Source organism: Sinocyclocheilus anshuiensis, unplaced genomic scaffold (genome assembly GCF_001515605.1).
Source record: "Sinocyclocheilus anshuiensis isolate Anshui unplaced genomic scaffold, SAMN03320099.WGS_v1.1 scaffold283, whole genome shotgun sequence".
Lineage (NCBI taxonomy): Eukaryota > Metazoa > Chordata > Actinopteri > Cypriniformes > Cyprinidae > Sinocyclocheilus > Sinocyclocheilus anshuiensis.
In genome coordinates, this window is record NW_015549605.1 from 219395 (window position 1) to 227685 (window position 8291).

Here is an 8291-nt window from a genome sequence, read left to right on the forward strand (position 1 = left end):
ATGAGCTCTTTTCATTTGGCTTGTGTTGGTAGTAGAGTGTAGTAGAGTCTTTCTATCCATCAGCCAGTCTCCTCCTGAGTTCCTCACATAATTGAATCAAACCTGTTTTGCATGCACCAACAACCTGCATGAGCAGTCTTTGTCCTGGCTTTTGGCTACCCTCTAATATTCAAAACAGTGGCGGTGACCCATAGCCAGATGTTATTCATTACAGCCAAGCAGAAAATGGCCTCTTTTCAAGGTGTTTTTGAGCTGCAAGTTATTTACTTCACAAGCTGCCTTATGTCTAGTGCAGAAAAAAATATGCATGAATCTTCTGTTCATGCAAGAAAACATATTTCACATTAACATCATTATGTGTTGCAAGCACAGGTAAATAGAATAGTAAATTTGTATAATCTCTAATTATACAAATTAGAGAGTTGCATGATTTGTGATACTCATTTTTGTTTTTGTCACACAGACGAATCGCAAACACATGAAACATGAAAGAGCATGACTGTGACTGTGCCAGGGGGTTTCACCCATTTAACCTTTGGAATCATTTCTATTTCTCAAGCTAGGCGATGTCTCTCCTATCGGCCTAAAGGTTAATTGATTTCTCCCCTTGAGCACCGAATACTCCAGAACACGGACATGAATAAGAGAACAGGACTGTGAATAGTGCCGGAACACCGGGTGACGTGTGCAGATCATCTGTGCATTACATGCATCTGATGCATCTGTTTTACATGATCTGTGTCAAGATCATGTAAAACAGACGTCTCCACCCCAGCTGACTTGCTCAGACCTGAGGGGGAGGAGAAGGACAGCACTAGAAAAATTCATAGGAAAAATTGTAACCCTCAGTATGCTGACTAAATAAGTTTTTATGATGATTTGAACTAGAGAATTATTGTGTTATTTTTGTATTTTTATATATTATACCTGTTGAATTCTTGATTCTGATTGGTTGATGAATGTTATAAGGTGTACAGTTATTTTTCAGTGAACACACAGCTATGAAGTAGTTCCAGGTTTTTTTGAAAAATAATGCATTACCACTTAGAGTGTGCAATTCAATGGCCCTTCATCGGTTACTCTTTAATTATTTTTTTAATGTTTTGAATTACTTATTTTTTCATTTTGATTTTAGAAATTTAATGTGCCTTTGTACTTTTTTAATATGTCTATTTAGGTTTCTACTTCTGTTTTTATTCATTTTTGTCATTTTAGTAAATTAAACTCATTTTACTTCAGTGACGTGACGTGACGTGACATGTAGCCAAGTATGGTGACCCATACTTGGAATTAGTGCTCTGCATTTAACCCATCCAAAGTGCACACATACACAGCAGTGAACACACACACACCGTGAACACACACCCGGAGCAGTGGGCAGCCATTGTTTTGCTGCGGCGCCCGGGGAGCAGTTGGGGGTTCAGTGCCTTGCTCAAGGGCACCTCAGTCGTGGTATTGAAGGTGGGAGAGAGCGCTGTACATTCACTCCCCCCACCTACAATCCCTGCCGGTACGAGACTCGAACCCACAACCTTTGGGTTACAAGACCGACTCTCTAACCATTAGGCCACAACTTCAGTAAACTCCCATGGCAACATTTCTAATTTTCTAAAATTCAACATCCCATCATCAATTATTCCTTACTTATTTTGTTAAAGTTTTGAATTAACTTTTTTATTTTTAGCTTTTTATTTTTATTTTAGTTTTTGAAATGGTATGCTTTTGTTTTTTTTTAGTTTTTCTTTTTAAAATATTTATATTTAGCTTATTTCAGCTTTTCAATTAAAGAAAATTATTAATTAAAATTAAATATAAGAACATATGCGAACATATCAATGGAATGATGTTTGAAAATAACACTTTAAAAATAATATTCTGACTTTTTACATTGAAAGTGAATTACAAAAAGTGCATTCGCTTCATGTATGAGGTGATAATTCAGGAACATTTTGTATTATTCAGAGGTGCAATAAATTGTTTTGTTTGTTTGTTTTAGTATTCAACTGGTCATGTGATCTCAAAATGGTGGCCAGCAGATGAGGGGAGTGAATGAAACTGAAGTTTCTTCTAGACCACTGATAACTCAAGACTTTATCGCATGTGAGTGTACATAATTTTTTACATATTAGTCAAAACTATTATATTTTTTCGAACTTTTGAAATAAAAATGGCTTGACTTTATGATTATCCAAGGAGCTTAGCAAGATAGGAGACCTATGCAAATATAGAGTACATGTAAAGGGCAGGCCCTGCATGTTCCTTTTGCGACAAAAGATGTCTACATCTCACCAGGGAGCTGTCACATAATGAAAGATGAAAATCTTATCCTTCAGGCCACAAAGTAAAGGTCACCACGGCCAGTAATACTCTGCCTGGGGTCAAATAAATATCATGAACATGGTTCCTAAACTCAGACGAGGATTTCTATTTGCGTGTCTGTCCTTGTTCACCTGCTTTTGAGTCGGTCAGGAAGCAGGTGGCCAAATCTATGCCATTGCCCTGCAGGATCCACCCAGATCGATCGGTGACACTTTAATGCCTGCGGCGACTCTTTCACACAAAATATGTGTCAAACGGTTCAAGAGAATCAAAATGTCTGGGTTTAGCAAATCAGATACACCTACACAACAATCTTTAGAAACAAGTCTGGAACTAAAGCACAATTTGAGAATTTCTCTCAGAAGAGGGAACGAGAGAGGCATCTAAGCGAACGGATCCAAAAAAGAGATTTGTGAAATGAACACAAAAGAAAGGCATTGGCACAGAGGTGATGGGGTAGTTTGCTGAAACACCAGGCAAATTGATTTCCTGGCTGACAGCAACAGCAGCAGCACGGCCGTGCATCATGGGTTACATAAGCGGTCTGCCATCATGATCAAGCGCAGCGGGAAGAAACATGCCCGTGCTCCACCGCCGGCGAGATTGACAGTGACAGGGTCGCCAGCATGGGTTACAGGAAGTGCGACGTGGAAATCGGCAGGGCAGAAAATCTTTCCAGCGCCCACCTTGTGTCTGTCGAGTGGCATCAAAGCAAGACGCTTGGCTACAAAATCATCTTGGCTATAAAGAAATAAATACCTTTTGACATGCTTTGATGCTTTTGACATCACCAGGGTCGGAGGCTTGTTCTGTGTCGTGTTTTCATCGGTGGCTAGAGTTAGCCTTGCTTAACCTCGCTTGTTACAAGCCTGAATTATTTTTAAATAAAATAAAGCATAATGGTTTCAACAACAGATTTATTCTGCATTTAATAAACAATCCTCTGGCAGTGCATGTATAACGTCTGAAATTTATTGATGCGCTGGCCTTGAAAATGTGGTACCCTCAGGAAAAGTTAAAAGAAACAATTATTGAAGTAATTTGTTAACATTCTTTTTAAATTATGTTTTGCACTGGTAGAGCAATTTAAAGCTTATTCCTAATCACTACTGCTCAAAAGTTTGAGATTGTTGAGATTTTTTTAAAAATGTTTTTGGAAAGTTTCTTACGTGCAACAAGTCTGCATTTATTTGATCAAAAATACAGTAAAATCAATAATATTGTGAAATATTATTGTGATTTAAATTACATTTGTTCTATTTGAAAATATTTTAAATTGTAATTTATTCTTGTGATGCAAAGCATCATTACTCCAGTCTTCAGTGTCACATGATCCTTCAGAAATCATTCTAATATACTGATTTGGTGCTCAAGCAGTTATTAATATTTCTGTGGAAACTGGATTCTTAAAAAGAACAGCAATTAATTGAAATTGATTTTTTTTTTGTAACAACCAATTTGTTTACTGTCACCTTTAATAATTTTAATGCATCCTTACTGAATAAAAAAAAAAAAACTGACCCCAAACTTTTAGCCGATGTCTTGTATTTGCTAAATGTCAATCCCAGTCACATTCATTATGTCATCATCACATTAACTACCTTTTTAATAAATGGCATAAGTATAAGATTTATTTGAAATCCTTAATTAAATAAAAAATGCACTCTTAGCAGCACATTTGCACTTTAATTGCAGTACTTTGGCTCCAAAGCTCTCAGTGTTAAGTTAAGACTCTCAGCTTTAAGATAGCTTACAAACTCAGTGACCCTGCAGAGAGTTCAGTGGCAGAAGAAAACAAAGACAAATGGATACAGAAGTCTAGTAGCTGACCGCGGGGGCCGAATCAAACGAAATCAAGCATAGAAAAAGAAAGCAGCAGCTGGCTGACAGGTAATAAGTATCGAAGTCTGAGGTTATGCTCAGGTGTGCTCCGGATACCCGAGTCAATAATCGCAAGACGTCGCGCATTCAGATGTTTACATTCAGCTTGACATGCAGGCAAAGGGAGTGTTAGCTCCTAGTGTAGAATAACACACAAACACAGCTGTCGCTCTGAGTCTCCTGCAATGAAGACAAAGTGGCAGTGGCTTCATACAATTGATCCCATCAGCTGAAATCAATGCCTGCACACACGACATGATCTGAACTGTTACAACCCTCTGCACAAGGCCAGTTGGCAGATGGCCATTCAATCCAAGATACAATTCACAACAGGTGAGTTTTAGCTTGTGTTCTTGGCCCCATATCATTTAGCAGGACTGAACAATATGTAGACTATACTTTGTTTCTCAAAATGATGGTGGCACAAAGTGTTAAAAAAAAAGCCACATTTGAGCAAGAATACATTATGATTAAAACATTTTTTTCAGTTAATTTGTTCAAACTCATTATAACAGCAGGAAATAAGCGCATGCTAATGATTTAGGTCCGTCTTAAGTCATCTAACAAAACACTTTGGGTATTAGAGAAATTTTTACTTTGTCTAATATGATTTTGTTTGGCTTTTGGCACTTGGAAACCTTTCATGCTGACTTTCCTCACATTTTGAGATCTCTGTCCATTTGATATGGATTAAGCTAATGTATGTTGAACATTTTTGATTTAAGAAGTAAAACGACAACATATATAAAGAAGGACAAAAAATAGACTCCATATTATTATTATTATTATTGTTGTTGTTGTTGTTGTTGTTGTTATTGACTTTTTAGGGACCTGAGATGCAAATTTCTATATGCACAATGCATATTTTTGTAGATATGTATGTATATATCAGCGAGGTCAGAAGCGAGGTCAGAAAAACAGGTGGAGAAGGAAAGATGCATGTTAACTGCAAAAGTATTAAGAATTAATGTGAAGAATTAGGTGTAAAACCATCAAGAACCACCTAAATAAATAGACTCATATTGTATAAATAACATAAAATCAAACTGCTCAGCGTTTTCAAGCAAAGGTTTTTGCCTTCACAGGATCATACAGATGATATGCATGGCCAAATATTTTGTTGGGCTTTGTGTTCGCTGCTCGCTGCCAACCGGCCTGATAGTCCTGCCAGCATAATGTCAGTCACACAAATACACACACAGACATCTTCCTTCCTCTCTCCTCTCTCTGCCCTTGTCTCACCTTTTTAATTAACCTCCAGTCCACCCTTAAATCAATTCACACTGCTGAGACGTCTTGCGGATAACCTATGCTTCCTCTTGGAGCCCTTCCATGATTGGCTGCCTCTCCCACAGCACTTCCTGATTGCTTGACAAACACCCCTCCGATAGTAGGGCTAGAGACGGCAGGGACATTTTATTTGCAGCATATAAAGGACAATGCATTACGATTTTAATGCATTCAAGTGATATATATGGGATGTATTTAATTTTATACCACATAGGTTCCAATTCTGGCCTTTGCAGGTCAGTGGGAGCAGGGATTGTCCCCTTTGGACCCCTGGAACTCCAGTAATGGGATTCGACTTTTGTTTTAATTGGTCATTGAGCTGCTCTGTTGCTGTTGCATAGCTGCAGATCAGCTTTCAGGAGCTATTAGAGCTGATTGAGGTCAGATGTGTAATTGCATACTAGTTCTCATATGCGTATCTGTCTGTGAATCCCATTCCAGCAACTGAGATTTACATTACAGTGTCAATACAAGTGAAGCAGGGGCAGACGAGACTCTGTGTAGACAACGTGTGGCAGGATAATACACTTTCAGTGATTAAACTACTCTGATGTGACAACTGTAATTTCCAGATACAAGTTTTTTTCCTTGCTGATGTTGCTCATGTCTAAACAATTTGTCTTAGTTGTTTGTGTGCTGTTCTGAGAAGACCAAATATAATGGGTAAACTGACTTATTTTTCTTACATCCAGCAGAGAAACATCTGGTCAGGCCAAACTGGGCTTCTATTTTAGCCTTTAATTACTGTTTTCTCATTATTTGTCTTTGCATGTGTATACGTGTTTATAGGAACCTACAAAAATATTCACAGATTCCTGTCTTTCACATTTACCAGTTTTCACATTTGTGCATGTTGTTATTGATTTTATTAAGATTTCAGCTACTGCTTTTAACCATGTTTAAATTCATTTCATATTTTAGTGCAGAAAAAAGATACAACGAATAAACCGGCATTATTATAATTATATTCATATTATTAATATTAATATTATTATATATATTTTAAATAGAATTTAAATAAACAAACAAACAAACTGTTGACATTTATCAATATAGGACAAAGAATGAACAGGCATTATAATGTTGTCTTTTATTATTATTATTATTATCATCATTTAAATTAATTTTTAATGAATGAATAAATAAATTAGTGCTGTCAAACGATTAATCGCGATTAATCGCATCCAAAATAAATGTTTTTATGTTCAATATATTTATATATAATATAAAATATAAGAATATATATATATTTTCAAAATATTTACTGTATGTGTGTGTATTTATATATACATAATAAATATATACAGTACACATACATATATTATGTAAAGAAAAACTTTTATTTTGGATGCGATTAATCGTTTGACAGCACTAAAATAACTAAATAAATAAATAACTGTATTATTTATTTATTGTTTGGTGACTACTGACACAGCTTTAAGCTTTAAGAACTTCCTATAGTAACCTAAACCTTTCAACTGCCAATGGTCCATTTTTCTTTGCATGGTTAGGATTTTTCATGATCTTTTCTGCTTTGCAACCCTTCAGACTTTGCAAACTCTTAGATTTGAAGGGTTCTGTTGTCCAACTGCATTGTATGACTGAAATTCAAGTGTGCCAATATGGCCACAAATGTACATTAAAAGCCTTTAGAATGCCAATAGCAGAATCCAGCTCTGCCCTCTGGATATGATATGTAAGACTCAGCAGGTTTAGGTGTCTTGCCAGGATTTATGTGCAGCTGATGCTGGACGCACAGTAGGTCGTGAATGGTTCAGTGAATGTGCACTTAGCATGGTACCTTCCTCATTAGAGCTGTTCGCTCACACAGAAGGGCATGATGGGAGAAAAGTGTAAGAGTGTGAAATGAGGGCTTTATGGACTAAGTTGTCAAAATTCTTACTTTACAACCTTTCACACATAAAACCATGTACTCATAAAGATGGAGAGTAAAGAAAAGTGTGTGTGTGTGTGTGTGTGTGTGTGTGTGCTTGGGAACTTGGAGCAGTCAATAGATTACAAAGAACAAAGAAAGAGAAAAGAGATCATTACTAAAAAGAACAGAAAAACACAGATGTGTGCATTTGTGTGTGCACTTATCTGTCCTGATGTCTGTCAGTTTGAGTGTCTTTCTGAGAGTAATGAAGGACGACCAGGCCAGAAGGGATATTGAAAAGGTTTCAAAGTGGCACAGTCACTAAGTGCTCTCTCTCTCTCCTCGTAAACAGGGAGGACGGCTCGCACGCTGCCGAGCTGATAAAGTCTTTCTAATGGCCTTGAAATGTATTATTTACTTCAGAAAGCTGGGTTTTGTTCTCTTCTGTGAAAAACTGTTTGAAAAAAGGTGTTCCACCATATACACATTTTTATTATTAGGACACCATTTTCAGCGGTTGACACAATGTGTGTGCTACAAAGCAACATGATTAATAATTAGTTATAAAACCTAATTGGAGTTATGAAACTAAAAAAAGTTTCTTTTTTGTTTTTTGTTTTTTTGCATTAAATTGATCTAAATGACACCAAATACATGTTACATGAGCATCGAATCATCATATTAGAATGTGACACTGAAGATTGGAGTAATGATGCTGAAAATTCAGCTTTTCCATGACAGGAATAAATTGCATTTTAAATATATATTAAAATAGAAAACAGCATTAGAGACTTCTGGGTGTGTATAATGTTATTAAATCCTTATTAAATATTACTAAATATTATTATTAAATATAAATATGTCATTAAATATAGATGCCTATATATACACACATATACATATATAATATGAAATAGTGTAACAA